Source organism: Pinus tabuliformis, chromosome 3_1 (genome assembly GCF_031772625.1).
Source record: "Pinus tabuliformis cultivar Carrire ecotype Pingquan chromosome 3_1, CPIR1, whole genome shotgun sequence".
In the NCBI taxonomy this organism is placed as follows: Eukaryota; Viridiplantae; Streptophyta; class Pinopsida; order Pinales; family Pinaceae; genus Pinus; species Pinus tabuliformis.
In genome coordinates, this window is record NC_142301.1 from 760,207,771 (window position 1) to 760,226,881 (window position 19,111).

A 19,111-nucleotide genomic window follows, 5' to 3' on the forward strand; every position below is an offset into this window, starting at 1 on the left:
GTTTGGGTGGAGAGTAGCCGTATTTCGTGAGGTCAGTCGGTTCCTATTTCCTGATTGAAAAAGATTACAGAGACATCCATGTTAGAAAAAAAGATGTAAAGCTATGAGACAGCTTTCCATGTTATTTTCATGAAGTTTTTCTTCTTTTATTTGCATTCAAACAACAAAGATAGGTATTCCAATTTATTATTTGCATTCCAGCAACAGAAATGACTTGCCCATAAATGCTCTTAGTATACTCCGAGGACTGTATTCTTCTGGAAATTAGCTTTTATGTAAAAAAGAGAGTAAAAAATACAACGATTCAAAACTAAACTGGTGCCAACAAATCAAAAATACGAAAACAGGAAAGAGTGTACTGTACCCACAAGAATGTACTCTCTTGGTAAATCAACAAATAAACCATTTTACTAAACAAAGAAACGAACACAGTAAAGGCGTACTTTACCCCAGGAATGTACTCTTTTAGATAAATCAACAAGTAAAAGGAGTATTCTAACCAGTCTGTAAATTTGTTTTTCAAAATTATGGGGATAAAATCTGGCACAATTTTTTGTAAATTTAAATTATAGTTGTAGAATTTCAAGATTTTGAATGTCTTATATTAATGGTGCTGAATTAATTTTCCTATAAAAAATATAATTCAAACGCTATTACTACAAAATCTTTTGAAAAAAATTTACTTGCCACTTTTAACCATCTTTACAAATAAACAATTTAAATTACTACACAAAAATATACTCCTTTGGAAAGTCAACAAATAAACCATAAACCATTTGAGTTATTGTACCCACAAGAATGTGCTCCGTTGGAAAATCAACAAATAAACCATTTGAGTTTTCGGAGTTTGTGCTCCGTTGGAAAATCAACAAATAAACCATTTGAGTTTTCGGAGTTTATGTTGTGATATTTAAACACATGGCAATACACCCGTTGGAAAATCAACAAATAAACCATTTGAGCTTTAGGAGTTTATGTTGTGATATTACAACACAACCATTTGAACTTTTGTTTATGTTGTGATATTACAATATATGGTCATACAAGTGTGTGTCGTTTTTTTATTTGATTTAAACTAGCATTTGCACCAGATGTTGCAAAGGAAACGTCGTAAAGCATAAAGTGCAAAAATCCATTATCCATGTAGTGTGTGCATTATGTCAATGACCTAAATATCAATATATCTATTGACTTTTTCTAAATGTCGTAAACTGCTAGAATTATAGAAATATTCTTAAATTTGTACCAATATTTATAGGCAAAAATATTTTTGTCTTTCGGATTTTCTAACACTTGTCAAACATTTTCATGTTATAAAACAAAGTCTAGAAGTCATAAAACTTACAAGGTGGTGGAAAGTTTAAAATGGTGCAAAGAAAGATCAAGTTCGAGGGATACTCATGAAAACATTTAATGTTAGTAAACTAATGCTAGCATTAGTTTATTTGTGAAAAAATGTTAATCAAAATGTAACTTATAACATAAGATATATGGGTTGAAGAATTGGATATCTATCTTGGGAAGAGGTTAAATAAAGTCTCAGACTTAAACATAAGGTATAATGTGAAATGCAATATGTGATTTCAACAAAACTTTAATTTAAACAATGGTATATCATCATTTTTTGTAACTAATTAATTAAAAAACAAAAATACAATACTATAGTCTTTACAACCGAAAGGGGAAAGACTTGTAACATTGTAAAGGGACTAACAACATTGTAAAAATAGTTGATTCTTGAAGAGAAAACAAGATACTCCAAAAGAGCAATCACACCAAAAATCAAAATCAAAATTCTCTCCTTAAACTATTGGTCAAAATATAAGACATCATAGAATTGCATATTTGGGATCACAGTCGACGAAATTGGATTGTTACTGGGTGACAATGACTGAGATATGGTATCAAGTGATGGAATAGGTGATGTTCCCAGATTTTCCAAGATATCCAAAGGAATACCATATGAAAGCGGCCATTCAAGTACGAAATTGAGCAACTGATATCCATAAACAGTCCTTAATTGATGAGGCATCATAAGGGGTCATGTCACAGGCACATCTGTTAAGGAGATAGAAGAGATGGAGCCAACACATGAATCTACAGGTCTAGGCATTTGCAGAATTTGTTGCATGGTAGACTGTAAAGTAGACTGAACACCAGTACCTGGAGAAGCGATATTTCTATCAAGGTTGGGTAGAGGAATTTGCATAGAAGACAATTTACCACCAGAAATGGAAACATCCTGCACTGTTGGTTAATCCTGAGGGCTCTTCCGCTTTCGGTCATTTGTTCCTGTATTACTTCATAATTGCAATAAAAAGGATCTTAGTCCACATTAATAAACTGAACAACTTTTCTGCAGCCAACACATGAATCTACAGGCCTAGGCACTTGCAGAATTTGTTGCATGGGACACTGCAAAGTAGACTGAATACCAATACCTGGAGAAGAGATATTCCCATCAAGGTTAGGTAGAGGAATTTGCATAGAAGACAATTTACCACCAGAAATGGAAACATCCTGCTCTGTTGGTTGATCCTCAAGGCTCTTCCGCTTTCGATCATTTGTTCCTGTATTACATCATAATTGCAATAAAAAGGATCTTAGTCCACATTAATAAACTGAACAACTTTTCTGTAGCCAACACATGAATCTACAGGTCTAGGCATTTGCAGAATTTGTTGCATGGGACGCTGTAAAGTATACTGAATACCAGTACCTGGAGAAGAGATATTCCCATCAAGGTTAGGCAGAGGAATTTGCATAGAAGACCATTTACCACCGGAAGTGGAAACATCCTGCTCTGTTGGTTGATCCTCGTGGCTCTTCCTCTTTGCGTCACTTGTTCCTGAATTACATCAAAATTGCAACAAAATAGAACTTAATCCGCATTAATAAACTGAACTTTTCTGGATTCAACACATGAATCTACACGTCTATGCACTTGCAAAATTTGTTGCACGGAAGACTATAAAGTATACTGAGAAAAAGAATGGATACACTACTGAATCAGAAAACAAAGTTCAAAGTTGAGAGGCTAATAAGTGAATGAAAAAGGATGGATATATTGCACAATCTGGAATGGAAATTTGAAAAAAAAAAAGATACCTCTTGTTGGAGTGACCGATGTTGATAGATCTGATGTTGAATATTTTATCATATGTTTGTAGGGATTCTAGCAAGTTCTATGGGTTAGTTTTGCCAAGTACTGAAAAGTAATACGTTATTTTTTCAATGTCAATTTGAAATGGACCAGTAATATTGGTGCCATGCTTTAGTGTTTTAGAGATCATTTTCTATTTATGTCCCAGTGTTTAAACAACTACGAGATAGAGAAATTCGTCTTTCTCTGAAGAATTTTCAACTTCAAAATAAGTCAAAATGGCACAAGTATTTTTTGTTTTAGGAATTATCCAACATTTGTACCTCACTCTGCTGCAGTGGGATCATCTTAGAATATCTGAAAACAAATATCTAAACATTTTAATACTCACAATAAATTCCATTGTAGACCTTGATGTTCTCCCTGTGTTTTAGACATTATCCCATGTTAAAATGTCTATTAAGTATCTAATAGAGATGCGAGGAAAGAATTACCGAGAGAAGTTGCAAGTGGGTTAATGTAATGGTTGGAAATTCACAAATTGCTTGTGGAGCTCCCAAGTCACCATGACATCATGGTTGCTGAAGGAGCACATGGTTACATTTGAGCATTTTTCTTTACTGACTCAGACTCAAAATCAGACATATTAGAGCATAATCATTTCAGTGTTAAACCTTATAATAGCAATGAGAGGTTAAACTTAATATGGATAATGATAAAACAATTATTGCTTCTCCATTTTTTGTACAACTCAAAAATCATTGTTATCCATATTTTCTTATGTATGGAAGCAAGCATGTTCCTGTTTGTTTGAAGCCCAATTTGTTCATCTCTAGGAATCTGCTCATCAAAAGGTTGGTGCTCTTAAGAAATTTTATTCACTATGGCTGGACCTGTACATGATGCATAAGAAGTTGAACCAAACACTCTTAGGGTAGGAAGACTACTGAAGAGGAGCAATGATGTCCTAAAATGATATGCAGTACTCCTGGAGTGGAAGAGTGGCTACCTTGGGTTCCTATGTGGGCACTCTGGAGAATCTAAAGGAGAAGTGCTGCTCTCTTGCTACTATGTATATTGATATGCTTGTTGATGCCTGGAATAATGAAGGTCTCATTACCAAATATATAGATCTTGAGAAATATCCTATCCCATTAAACAAGTATGCCTAAATGGGAGTGCTTTAATTCTAGTAGTGTTTGATTTCTCTCCTCCACATGATTACTTGTCCATATTATTAACAAACAAAAACTTCCTTTTGTCACATCGAGAGTTGTTCCCTCCGCAAGTGGTTCAGATCTCCTCAATGTAATAGCTGAAAAGAATTGTAAGAAATACCATACTTGAGATTGATTGGTGATTATCTTAGGCTTGAGAGTAGAGTTTGGTTGTAGTAAAATGCCTTTTCTACCATCCAAGCATGGTCTATTATCAGTTTCCCAAAGCCACATAATTTGTTGTTTCCCACCTTTGTCAAAATATTCTATGAAATCAAATGTATCAACTGACATGGCTTCAATTGAATGGAGCTATGATTATCTATCTGGTCATTTCTATGATGCATGTTCTTCATTCGTTTTTGGTTGACATTTGTAGAGTAATTGCCTCGGGTCTGTTACTTTTGAGTCATTTCTTCATCATGGAGAAAATCAGATCCCATTTTAATGTTCACCGTCAGTTTTTGCTGGAGGATTTGAGCCAACATCCTGATTCTCTTCATCATGGCTTCCAAACTTTCAAGTTTGTTTTCCACAATCCCAAAGTGGGTTCTCTGTCAGTAATGGGTTGTCTATAGGGATCCCTAATCATCGTGTCTCTGAGGTCATGGGTACCAATCGAGGAGAAAGGGTAGGCGGCATTGCCGTGCCTCCCATGTGAATGGGGACAGCTGCATTTTCCCAGCCTCAGAAAGACAGCAGATGCCTCAGTTTTACAGAGGCCCCTTGCTACAGAGAACCTTCTCTAAAAACCTTTCAACGTCGAAAGGATAAACCAATTAACTTGCAAAGAGGTTAATCAATTTCTTTCATAATCACAACCACCTTAAGAACTGTTTACATATGGAAAGTTCAAAATCACATCAAAATTTTCTAAATCCTACCCTACACAATATTTAATTCCAGCATGTTCAAAAACATTTCTTATGAATCACATCAAAATTTTCGAAATTCAACCCTACGTAATATTTAATTCCAGCATGTTCAAAAACATTTCTTATGAATCTCTAGGGATTTCTGTTCTGCAATCGTGAAGTGTCTCAACTGTCACAAAACCTTAAAGAAAATTTTGAAATCTAATGTCCACAAAACCTAAAACAAAGACCATTTTACGCTCAACGGGTTGAAAGCTTGGAACATTTAATCTGCCCCTTCATCTTGAGCTTTGACAAAAGCTTCTTCGTCAACATTGCGACCAACAACACTTTTTGTCTCACTATAGACCGGCAAATGGGCTTCAGAATTTCCATCCTCTATAAGTTGGGCATGGGCAACATCTCCTTTATGTAACTTGTGGCGTTTCTTGGATGACATATCTCTTTCTTCCTTCACTGAATCATCTTTTCTTTTTCCAAGAACATTGTCTTTGCCAGTCTCTGCTGTATCCTGCTCCTTTGTCTTTGCCATTCCTAACATGGACAGGTGTTTTTTCCCTGACATATGCAGCTCATGAAGATTTTATAGGCTTCCACAGTTAACCTCACAAAGAGAACACCACCCCACCAGTCCTTGTGGCTGCTTTTTCTGTGGCTTTACTACATATTTTAAACCCTTTTCCTTCAACTTTTTTAACCCGGATCGGTGCTTCTTCCCAAACACATGTTGTTTGGGAAGAACTTCCTTTGTGCTACAGGTAACATCACAGAGTGAGCACCACCCAGGGATCTTTGGAGTCTTAGCATCCATATCTTTGATGCCTGGGATCTCCCTATGTGCCCTGTTTTTAGACTTTGGTTGCAATCCAGAATCTGAGTTCTTACCCAACCTGGACTTGAAAATCTGAAAAGCATACCCAATGTTAGTAATAAAAATAGTATGCTCTATAATTTCCAATATGAAGATCGACCTCTCTGCATTTTCCCAGCCTCAGAAAGACAACAGAGAGGTTGTTTTAATGCCTAGTGAATGGGGTATTGCCCTCAACAGTGATAAAGGCTCCCACAATATCAAACATTGCTCAATTAGTAAACAAAAAGAATGGACAAATTACTGAAATAGTAAAAAAAATTCTGGCACAATAAGAAAAGGTAGAAAAAGAATGGATACACTACTGAATCAGAAAACAAAGTTCAAAGTTGAGAGGCTAAGAAGTGAATGAAAAACGATGGATACATTGCACAATCTGGAATGGAAATTTGAAAAAGAAAACAGATACCTCTTGTTGGCGTGACTGATGTTGATAGATCTGATGTTGAATATTTTATCATATGTTTGTAGGGATTCTAGCAAGTGCTATGGGTTAGTTTTGCCAAGTACTGAAAAGTAATACGTTATTTTTTCAATGTCAATTTGAAATGGACCAGTAAATATTGGTGCCATGCTTTAGTGTTTTAGATATCATTTTCTATTTATGTCCCAGTGTTTAAACAACTAAGAGATAGAGAAATTCGTCTTTCTCTGAAGAATTTTCAACTTCAAAAGAAGACAAAATGGCACAAGTATAATGGGTTGTCTGTAGGGATCCCTAATCATCGTGTCTCTGAGGTCATGGGTATCAATCGAGGAGAAAGGGTAGGCGGCATTGCCCTGCCTCCCATGTGAATGGGGACAATTGCATTTTCCCAGCCTCAGAAAGACAGCAGGTGCCTCAGTTTTACAAAGGCCCCTTGCTACAGAGAACCTTCTCTAAAAACCTTTCAACGTTGAAAGGATAAACCAATTAACTTGCAAAGAGGTTAATCAATTCTTTCATAATCACAACCACCTTAAGAACTGTTTACATATGAAAAGTTCAAAATCACATCAAAATTTTCTAAATCCTACCATACGCAATATTTAATTCCAGCATGTTCAAAAACATTTCTTATGAATCACATCAAAATTTTTGAAATTCAACCCTACGTAATATTTAATTCCAGCATGTTCAAAAACATTTCTTATGAATCTCCAGGGATTTCTATTCTGCAATCGTGAAGTGTCTCAATTGTCACAAAACCTTAAAGAAAATTTTGAAATCTAATGTCCACAAAACCTAAAACACTTGAAAGCTTGGAACATTTAATTTTCCCCTTCATCTTGAGCTTTGACAAAAGCTTCTTCCTCAACTTTGCGACCAGCAACACTTTCTGTCTCACCATAGACCGGTAAATGGGCTTCAGAATTTCCATCCTCTATAAGTTGGGCATGGGCAGCATCTCCTTTATGTAACTTGTGGCGTTTCTTGGATGGCATATCTCTTTCTTCCTTCACTGAATCATCTTTTCTTTTTCCAAGAACATTGTCTTTGCCAGTCTCTGCTGTCTCCTGCTCCTTTGTCTTTGCCATTCCTAACATGGACAGGTGTCTTTTCCCTGACATATGCAGCTCATGAAGATTTTCTAGGCTTCCACAACTAACCTCACAAAGAGAACACCACCCCACCAGTCCTTGTGGCTACTTTTTCTATGGCTTTACTACATCTTCTGAACCCTTTTCCTTCAACTTTTTTAACCTGGACTGGTGCTTCTTCCTAAACACATTTTGTTTTTGAAGAACTTCCTTTGCGCTGCAGGTAACATCACAGGGTGAGCACCACCCAGGGATCTTTGGAGTCTTAGCATCCATATTGTTGATGCCTGGGATCTCCCTATGTGCCCTGTTTTTAGACTTTGGTTGCCATCCAGAATCTGAGTTCTTACCCAACCTGGACTTGAAAATTTGAAAAGCATACCCAATGTTAGTAATAAAAATAGTATGCTCTATAATTTCCAATATGAAGATCAACCTCTCTGCATTTTCCCAGCCTCAGAAAGAGGTTGTTTTAATGCCTAGTGAATGTGGTATTTCCCTCAACAGTGATAAAGGCTCCCACAATATCAAACATTGCTCAATTTTCCCAGCCTCAGAAAGACAACAGAGAGGTTGTTTTAATGCCTAGTGAATGTGGTATTGCCCTCAACAGTGATAAAGGCTCCCACAATATCAAACATTGCTCAATTAGTAAACAAAAAGAATGGACAAATTACTGAAATAGTAAAAAACTTTTCTGGCACAATAGGAAAAGGTAGAAAAAGAATGGATACACTATTGAATCAGAAAATGAAGTTCAAAGTTGAGAGGCTAAGAAGTGAATGAAAAAGGATGGATACATTGCACAATCTGGAATGGAAATTTGAAAAAAAAAACAGATACCTCTTGTTGGCGTGACTGATGTTGATGTTGATAGATCTGATGTTGAATATTTTATCATATGTTTGTAGGGATTCTAGCAAGTTCTATGGGTTAGTTTTTCCAAGTACTGAAAAGTAATACATTATTTTCTCAATGTCAATTTGAAATGGACCAGTAAATATTGGTGCCATGCTTTAGTGTTTTAGAGATCCTGATGTTGATAGATGTGATGTTGAATATTTTATCATATGTTTGTAGGGATTCTAGCAAGTTCTATGGGTTAGTTTTGCCAAGTACTCAAAAGTAATACGTTATTTTCTCAATGTCAATTTGAAATGGACCAGTAAATATTGGTGCCATGCTTTAGTGTTTTAGAGATCATTTTCTATTTATGTCCCAGTGTTTAAACAACTACGAGATAGAGAAATTCGTCTTTTTCTGAAGAATTTTCAACTTCAAAAGAAGACAAAATGGCACAAGTATTTTTTGTTTTAGGAATTCTCCAACATTTGCACCTCAACTACGAGATAGAGAAATTCGTCTTTTTCTGAAGAATTTTCAACTTCAAAAGAAGACAAAATGGCACAAGTATTTTTTGTTTTAGGAATTCTCCAACATTTGCACCTCTCTCTGCTGCAGTGGGATCATATTAGAATATCTAAAAACAAATATCTAAACATTTTAATACTCACAATAAATTCCAAAGAGTTAATAATATTAGTACCCTGGATTTATAATAATGATAGGGTTTAATAATATAATATAATATAATTATTATTTGGTTGTGCTTTATAACCCTTTGGGTTTATAATATGAATAATATGTTGCATTTTCTAATTTTGTGAGCTTATAATATTATTATAAGTTTATAATATAGTATATATTAAGTTGTAGCTTACTGTGTATATCAACCACATTTAATAATGTGGTTTTGCTAGTTGTCAACACTAACAACTACTCATTTATAATTGTACAATGAAGGGTGGATCAATACATGGAACTCATTCTATTATTTTTATAATAATCTGTAATTTATTATTTCTATTATTGACCATATGAAAATCATCGCTACATTAAAATTTTTGAATTTAAGAAATTATTTAATATGATTCAACATCTGCCTTCAATTTCTTCAACTACATTGTAATTTGTTGTAATACATATTTATTTCCTTTTAATATATTGTAATACTTTATTAGAAATTTAATTTATTATAAAGAAATATTTTTTAATATATTCTAATAATTTCAATTTAAAATAATTTTCCTAACATAATTTAATTACACTATAATTTTTTTTTGGCTATCTCAATTTTTTCATGATGATAGCTACCATTAATTCTTACTATGAGTAATAATAGTAATGGTTTACTCTTATCAATACTTACAAATTTTAACTTATTTTAGTTAACTAACATAACTACATTAATAAATGTGTTTCATATAATGTTAGCTTATTTGAATGTATCATGACACATATTATAATTATTAGAGGTTGTATTATAGTAATACTTTGTTCACCTAATTAATAAACAACATCATTTTAAATTCTCTAGTATTAAAAAAATGCAAACATAATTCTTAACTATATGAAACTTTTTATTTTTTATTTTTTTTCCATGAGAAAAAAACTAAACATTCTTACATTAATCGTAAAATGTCTTACATGATCTTAGTTCATGATCTAGTCAAAACATAAAACGAAAGTATTGTTTTGAAAATCCAAAACATATAGCATGTTGAGTCGTTGTGGGTGAAAAGTATTGTTTTGAAAATCCAAAACATATAGCATGTTGTGGGTGAAAAGTATTGTTTTGAAAATCCAAAACATATAGCATGTTGAGTCGTTGTGGGCTAAAATCATGACAAGACTAAATATAGAATCTAGAAAGTAAAAACATGAAATTGGATATATAAATTACCCATAATAAAAGCTAAAATCATGACAAGACTAAATATAGAATCTAACATTATGCTAAACATATAAACTTTAATTATGAAAAAACTTGAATATCAAAACTACCGAATCTCACGACTCATGGGATGGTGAGAGTAGAACTCATTAAGTGGAGGCTTAAATATTCTGATTTGATCAAAGTGTGTATAATTTTGGTGAAGTAAAATTGACAAAATGAAACGAGAAGAGAAGGGATATGCATCGAGAAACTGCAACAAATTTAAGGTCCATAATTCGTATTCTGGAATACCATGAAACAAATGAAATATTTAATAAAAAATAACTCTGTAAAATTGTATTCTGGAATATTCTGGGATGCCATAAAACATTGCTCAGTTGTGCACCTCTAAACTCATCCAAAAAAAATAACATCATTTTTAATGCAGGAACTCTCTAAAATCTATTACCAATGTTCATTCAAGTATAACATAATCTATTACCAATGTTCATTCAAGTATAACATTAATGTCAAATTTCTTACTACGCTATTCAACTGACAAAATCTATTACCAATGTTCCTTCAAGGATAACAAGAAAGTGAAATTTCTTACTACATTATTCAAACGACAATATGGTAATCATTGTTACTTAATTTCAAATCTCAATACTCTGTACATCCCAATCATTTCTGTTTGCTTTCCTGCTGCAGTTCTTATAGGCGGCTCATAGATATAGCAAACTTTAACATTACTCTCGGCATTACCGTAAACAAAAATCTTCCCAGAACACTAAATCCTTTCAAGGGTTTTAGCAAGAGAACCCAGTGCCCTCCACACGTTTTCATTGGAATCACATTCCATCACTCCTTGCTGCAAGAAGAAACAACCAGACATGCCAGTGGGCCTTTCCCTTCTCTTTATCTCCCATAGTCTCCAGTGTTGTCCATGCCCTTGTTTCTGGATCATAAACTTCCACACTCCACCTGATTAGATCACGGCTAATAACGAAAAAATTGTCGCTGATGAAAGCACCAAAGCATTCATCCTGTCCTCGGTTCATGTCGGGAATTGTAATGGTCTACAAACAAATTGTAAACCACTGCGGGTCGTGCAAGGGATTTTGATCTTCATCATCTCCGCCGGCAACGTAAATGTAAATGAGTCCATGCTCTGACACAGTGCCAAGAAGGTAAGCCACAACAAAAGCCGTTATACTGTATAAAGATTTTACCCTAACCAACTATAAGCCCCAACAAAAACCGTTACACTGTAAAACGATTTTACTCTAACCAATCAAAACTCCCGTGGACGGTGGATAATATTTGAATCATGTAACACACAGATCAATGGTGAAAAACGGTAACCAATGAAAAACGGTAACCAACCAAAACTCACGTGGATGGTGAATAATACTTCAATCGTCTAACACAAAGATCAACGGTGAAAAACGGTGGAGAGTGGCAATCAGGGGAGTCTTTTCCAAAGGGAAACGCCTTACGGCGTAATTAGATGAAGATTCAACCAATTATGTATTTTTACAAAAGCATTATATCCCATTTACAATTATATGGTCTTTACCAATACGGTATGGAGGCCTGCACGCTTTACTGCGGCTATATTCCTGGGACTGTCATCAAAGAAAATCTGCACGGAAACATAATAGATTAAATAGAAACTCTTACAATAGATGTTGTTGAAATGATATGCATAAGGTAAATAAAAATTGATGATGTCGAATTGCAGGTTGCCAGATTGGTTTGAGTCTAGATTACAATTGCGTACAACAGTCCCTTTGTAGCTCCTCTCCACTGAAAAGGGGCTGTTCGGGAACAGATGTATAATTGATCAGTATGTGGGATGTGATCAGACTAACAAACATCTCTTTCTTATTTAAACATCTCTGTCACACACCTTCAGATTTATGTTTTGGGACTCAATACAATATTCTCTTTGTAGATCCTCCTCGTTGAAAAAGGATTGTTTTCAGAGACAAGTTGATAATTGTGCAGTATGTGGGACATGATCAGAGCAACATGCATCTTTTTCTTGTGAAAATACCACTGTTACACAATAATTTGTCACCATCCCTGTTACTCCTCTTGTCGTACCTTGGAGGACTCATTCCGGGAGTTATAAGAAGTGACAAGGGCTAAAAACACTTGCATTATGTTCCCCTGAGTATGTACTCCATGTTCCCTGAAGACACCTTCTGCAGATCATCCCTAAAAAGTGCTCTTTTTCCATTGGCGCAAGTCCACAGTATCCTACCCGTGCCAATGATGGAGATCCTCAAAAGAGCGCGCGACCATTGGCGCTCTATCTTAGAGCAACAGTCGCGCCAACCAAATTTAGTCGTGCTTTTTGCCTTAATGCACGTCCGACTGTTGTTTCCTTCATTACATGGAGCTTTTCTGAGGATAGAAAATCAGTCTTTTGTCGAGCTTTATCCATCTTTATGGCTTTTGCTAAATCCGTGAAAGGTGTCCCGGTTCATCGCATCCTCCTCCCTTCTCCATCTATATAAGCTTGTCATTATGCATTGGACAAGCTAGTGCTGAGAGAGAGTGTTGGTGTTAGTGTTATGCTAGTGATTTGGTGATTGAGTGATAGTAGTGATGATTATTGGTCATGGAGTGTTAGATGTTGAGTTCTTGGAGGAATGCTAGTGAGTGCTAGAGAGGTTATGCTGCCGCAGAAGAGATGCATGTCAAGACACACATAGTTACTCGCCCAGCCAGGAGAAGGGTCGACGTCAGAACAATGGTTGTAACTTTTCCTGTTTATTAATTGATGAGCGACTGCTATTATAGTTCCAATCTCATTATCTATCATGGTGATATGTTGATTTATTTCCTTTCTGACTGAAATATAGTTGTGCCTTGGTAGTTTTTATGTTGGTATCTGTCTCTTCCTTTGCATGTGCAAGTATTCGTTATGATCTGTTGGAGCAAGGGAGCGAGGATATCAACTCTGCTTCAATCATAGCGTTGGACTCCAGGTTAGTCTTCTTGATTCACCTTTGATGCATAACTAGGAACTTGCGTAGCAGCGTGGTTTGTTTGTGGCTAGTTCTGTGATAGGCTAGTGGGATCGCCTCTGTCCGCAGAGGGGATTTACCTTACCAACAACCACTGCAACATAACTTCTCAAAAGACAACTAGGTCATTCACCCTGGGGGATTTTAGCCAGAATGGTCATTTTTAGAAAACGTATCGCTATAGGATACCCCTGTACCCTCACACTGGGGCCAAAGCAGAGGTGTTAGCTATCCTTCTTTGTTTACTAAGGGGGATTTGGTATAAACTTTTTACGGTACCTGGATGAGTCAATATTTTCATGAAAAAATGGATAGCTGAAGGAAAATGGCCATCAAAATCTTTGTTACCATACCGTTTTTTGTGGATCAGCGTTTGCAAGGCGAAGAGCCTGCTCCATGGCATCTTTTGAGGGCTTGCAAATTATGGATGTCTTCGGGATTGTAGAGTTATTAGCGGGCATATTCCATTCATTATTGCTTTCAGTAATATTTGAAAGAGGATTAAGTGTCTCAAAGCATATTATGCCTTCAAAGCAATCTTCCAATCCCAGCCTGTTAAGGACCTTTGCAGCATGAACTTTGTCACTGTTTGTAAATATCTGTTTTTGCAGAACAGAGTTACAAGCGGTTAACGAGCACGCTAATAAGTTTCCAAACAAAACCTAGGACTTCATTTAATATCATCGTAAAAAGAATTTGAAGGGATCCATATGATCTTACAATTTTCCTCTGAGGCATGCTTAATAACAAGTTCTTCAGCATAGGATCTGGTTTAAGATCTTCATATGGCAATCTTCCGTGAACAAAACTGTATAAGAAATATTTGTTTCCAGTGAGTGAAACAGGATAGCGTGTAAGGCCAAAAGCAATCAATGGTATTCCAAACAGTCTAAACAATGAAAGTCAAATCACTGGCATTTTCTCTGATTTTGTCGAAAGTTGAAACGTTAGATAGCTGTAAATTTACCAACCAGAAGATGATACAAGATTTCTTAGATACCTGTGGTAATCGTCATAGTCAAATTCATAGCCCACTGCCTGCGTAGAACAAAGAATACTGTCAAAATATGCAAGGAATTCATGAACATGAAAGTTGAGAAAAAGGTTCTCAATCCAATTGCAATTCCTAGCCATAACGTTGATCATAATTCCATATTTTAGAAATTGATATCGGTAGTAGTTATTAAATAAAGACATCTAGAACACCTTATATTTGCATTCATATATTATCATTAGCGGAGCAAGAAGAGAGTTCCTTGAGGCTTAAAGACCACAGATGAGAAACAGGGTTTCAGTCTCATGAATTTGCAAAAGGTATCCTGGCAGAGTAGTGGCCAGTAAAATCATAGAAAACCATGGAGTAATTATGGATAGTATGTCTCAGATGTTCTGCAGTCATTCCAGGAAGCAGGTTCTGATTGAAAGCAGCTCATAACCCCACTCTTAAGCTACTTGCTAACCGATGACACATAAGGGACCCCACTCTTAAGCTACTTGCTAACCAATGACACATAAGGGGGTTGCTGAATTCCTCAGTAATCAGCTACAGAAGACTCCCAATGCTAAAAATCAGTCATTTTAACCTTAAAAGTTGAAATACCATGTTGAATTACATGAAACAATAGGGATTGAATGCTTACCCTGAGTCCGGCCATGGTTGTCCCATAAGTTTTATACAGCTCTCTTGCTCAAGTCAGGGACTCTGCTCTTTTCAACTCCCAGTTTTTGATTCACATAATCTGTCACACAACAACCGGATCACACACACAATTCAAACCTCAAAAGTTACCTCAATGGCTTAAGAGAAGTCTTAATTGCATCTACAACCCCAGTAGGGGTGGGGTGATCCAACTCTGTGTGTGCAACAGTGCATTAGTTACAGACAATATATTGGGCGTGTTGAATATGAACACTAAGCCCATAGTCCATCTGGGTCTGATCACCTTCAAGTTGCAAAGTTGGAGATGCATATAACAAGCTCACGTAAATTCCAAGAAATTATTCGGTGGCAATCTAAATATGCAACTCCAAGCTTTCCGGGTTGCATTTCAGACTCTGGTTTAGATTAAAATCTAAAGATTAACATTTCCTTCAAAAGAACACTGAAATTACACAATTTTTTAGGGGCAGATTAGCTACAAGATTACCTCTGATGTTGTTGGTGCATGTTGCAGCTAGTTCGGAGCTTAAGGGATATAATGTGTCATCCAGATCTAGAACAGCGGATTGGAATCAGAAACGAATACATACAGCTTTAGCTTAATACCATTGAAAAGGGAAAAACTTAAAAGCCAAAGAAAGAAGTGTGATGCTCACCAAACAGAAGGCAGTCAAATCGAGGGCCCTGCTCTGTCACGAGTCGATTCTCAGCCAGCACCATTATGGATGACTCTGCAATACATATACCAAAAAATTATCATCCCGATACACTGAAGTATATGCACATCAAAGGCATCAAAACAAGATAATTATGTTCCAATTATAAAACTCCGACAATTTCAGAAGAATCAAAGAAGATTGGCTCTAAAGAATACCAGATATGTTGAATATGGGGAGAAGAGCGAATGCAATAGGAAAGGAGGCAATGTATGTTGAAAGAAAAAAACAGGGACTCGCAGAATAAAATGTAATACAGAGGGGCATAAACAAGCTAACGATGTTAATGAAATGAAGGGGGGAATTGAAGGAGAACATTGGGTGGCTTAAATAGATCTCCGAACGGCTCAGATGAATTGTTGCGAATCTTCCGTATTGTAGTCATAGACTCGTGATCGACTCTGGTCCCCATCTTTTCACATTCATTTGTTGTCACTTTATTGGCGTGCAATTTGTCGAGGATTCCTCCCATTTTCAGGAAACTCAAATTTAAAAATAAACAAGAAGGTAAGCCACAACAAAAGCCGTTATACTGTATAACCAATGAAAAACGGTAACCAACCAAAACTCACGTGGACGGTGAATAATACTTCAATCGTCTAACACAAAGATCAACGGTGAAAAATGGTGGAGAGTGGCAATCAGGGGAGTCTTTTCCAAAGGGAAACGCCTTACGACATAATTATTGGAACAATTATATATATATATATATATATATATATATATATATATATATATATATATATATATATATACATACATATTTTTGTTTTTAATTTTATAAATAAAAATTATTTGAAGTAAAAAGTGCTTCTAAATTTCTTATAAAGGGTTCATTTAAAGAAAATAGTTTCATATTGTTTCAAAATCCATATTATGTCACTCCCAAAATGTCCAACTAATAATAAAATTTTATTAGTGGTTGTTTCACCAACTACTATAGCATTCGTTTTATAGTCAAAGTGTGTTGACATTGTATTATTTTACAGAGATTTTCCAATTTTAACCAAAGTTTTTGGAGAATGCGAATATTTTTATTTTTCTGTACATTCAAAAATAATTTTATAATTTTTAGAAATCTTATTTCTAATTTTTCATTGGCTGAGCGAATCTTGATGTGACATAATTCTCATGGTGGAGAGCCGTTTATTTTTAATATTTTTTGGTGTCTCACAAATCATTTCAAAATAAAGAAAAGACTAATTTTGTGAGTGGTTCCATTGGTGAGTGCTCTCACACTTACATTGACAGAATGCTCTGAGTAATCCCCTCACTTAAGTGGGGGAGGGGAAGGTGTGGTGCATTTTTTCGATTAATGCTATGATACTGATAGCAAGATAAGAATTTCTAGTGCTTTTATATCTTATTATTTCATTTTAAACTCTTTTTCATTTGAAATATTTATAGATTTAGCTCTGTGGGAGAACAATTGCATAGAGCTATGAATCTATGCAGAACGAACGATGTGTAGAGGATAGGGTATGTGCAGGAGAACAGGGGTGTAAAGGGAACTTTATTATCCATACACCAAATTAATTTAACTAGGACCATAAACTTTAATTTGTAACATTCAGTGGATCAATACGGGATGTGCATTTTTTAAAACTAGAAAGAGCATATTATAAACTAGAAATAATGAATCTTGGTATTTAAGATTTCTGAATACTATGTGCATTTGTGATTTCACATTTTTGGATTAAATACTTATTTTTATTATGCAATATTAAATTAAGTGCCATTTTAATGCGTGTGAACAAGTAGGGTTGTTTGGGAGAACGAATGTGTGGAGTAAAGATTAGAGATTTGTTCTCACAATGTTTCAGTCCTCTTTCTACACATGTCTCTTCCACATGAAGAGTTGCAGGGGGAACTTTATTCCACAAAGATGAAATTATTTAAACTTTAAGTAGAAACTTAGCATCCAATATTAAATGAGATATATTTTTTATGCATGTGAGAAAGGAGTGTTCCGTGAGAGAATGAGTGTGCAGAGAAATGAATAGAAACTTAAATTTGTATTGTAACAAAAAATTTCGTCCTCAATGTTACAGTCTTCCACATAAATTTCCCATTAGAAAATTCCTTCTGCACATACGTTCTCACTTCTTACATTTGTGAATTAAATATCAATTATTGAATATTCAATTAAATGCCTTTTCAATGCATGCGAGCAAGAGTTGTTGTGGATGAGTATGGGTGTGTAGAGTAAGGAAATGAAATATTGATACATCGTGTGCCCCCTAAGTGTGTATGCACCTCTGTACTCGGTACAATGTATCAAGTTTATAGAGATTCAGGTTAATTGTATCCCACTCCCTGTCGCCTCTCATTTATGTAAGTATCCTACAATTGCATGAGTTTTTGCATCATTGGGTAGAGAAATAACATAATGCTAATACAAATTGAATGATATGCAAGGAGATCACTTGTGGATGTGTGTATTCGGTGAACTGAATGTTGAAATGACTCATATTTACCTACCATGGTGTTTTCTATTAATCAGAGGATAGACATTGGGATGATAAAAATATGGATGTCAGCTTTATGTTTGATACAAAGATTTTGTAACATGTTTCAGACGTAAAATAACACCAAGTGGTGACTATATAGGGAAATGAGTCAGAAAACATTTGAAATGGCTAGTAGAGTGAGGAAAGAGGCTATTTTTAGTATGTGGAATAACATAGTGTATAAAATTTTCTCTTTGCAAAATGCGTTCAATAACTTGAATTATTATTGGAGCTTTTGTTGCCTTACATAAATGCTTATTTCCGAAGTTGAGGTCACATAAAATCACATATTTGGTTTTCAACAATGTCTAAATGATGTGTCTAATTATTGTATGAAAATTATGAAATTCTAAACATAATGCCATTAGGATACGATATTCATTCACTGTTGTGTGGTGTGTCATGACAAAGGGATAGGTCTATCTCATGGAAATGTACTATGATATTCCTTATTATCGATAACAAGTACAATTTGGAAAAGTCAATCAAGCTCAATTTAAAATCTTGTGATTTTATGTGATGTCAGCTTTAGCATAAACTATTACTTCATGGTTGGTGGCATTAGTTGAGGAATACTTTAATGTATAGTGATATATTTTTGTTGAGTATTTATTGAGGTGATGTATCTGAAGGTATAAAATATTTTTAAATAGACTTTCTATTCCTTGATTTTTGCAGCTTGCTTTAATGCATTGGTTTTTTTATTTAAAATGAATTGTAACGTGTATTTCTCTTTGCATTGAAATTTCCAAAATTTATATTGTGTGTGATCTTAACGTTTCTATTACCAAAAAACACTAACTTGAATGCATAAAGCTATTGGCATAAACTCTTAATTCGTGGTTGGTGCCATTAGTTTGGGAATACCTCAGTGTATTAAGATA

The 19,111-nt window shown here is 35.0% G+C and overlaps 1 pseudogene; it reads right to left on the reverse strand.

The window, feature by feature from the left end:
* Positions 1-11,154: 11,154 nt before the first annotated feature.
* Positions 11,155-16,003, reverse strand: LOC149189605 (uncharacterized protein C24B11.05-like; annotated as a pseudogene).
* Positions 16,004-19,111: the final 3,108 nt, after the last annotated feature.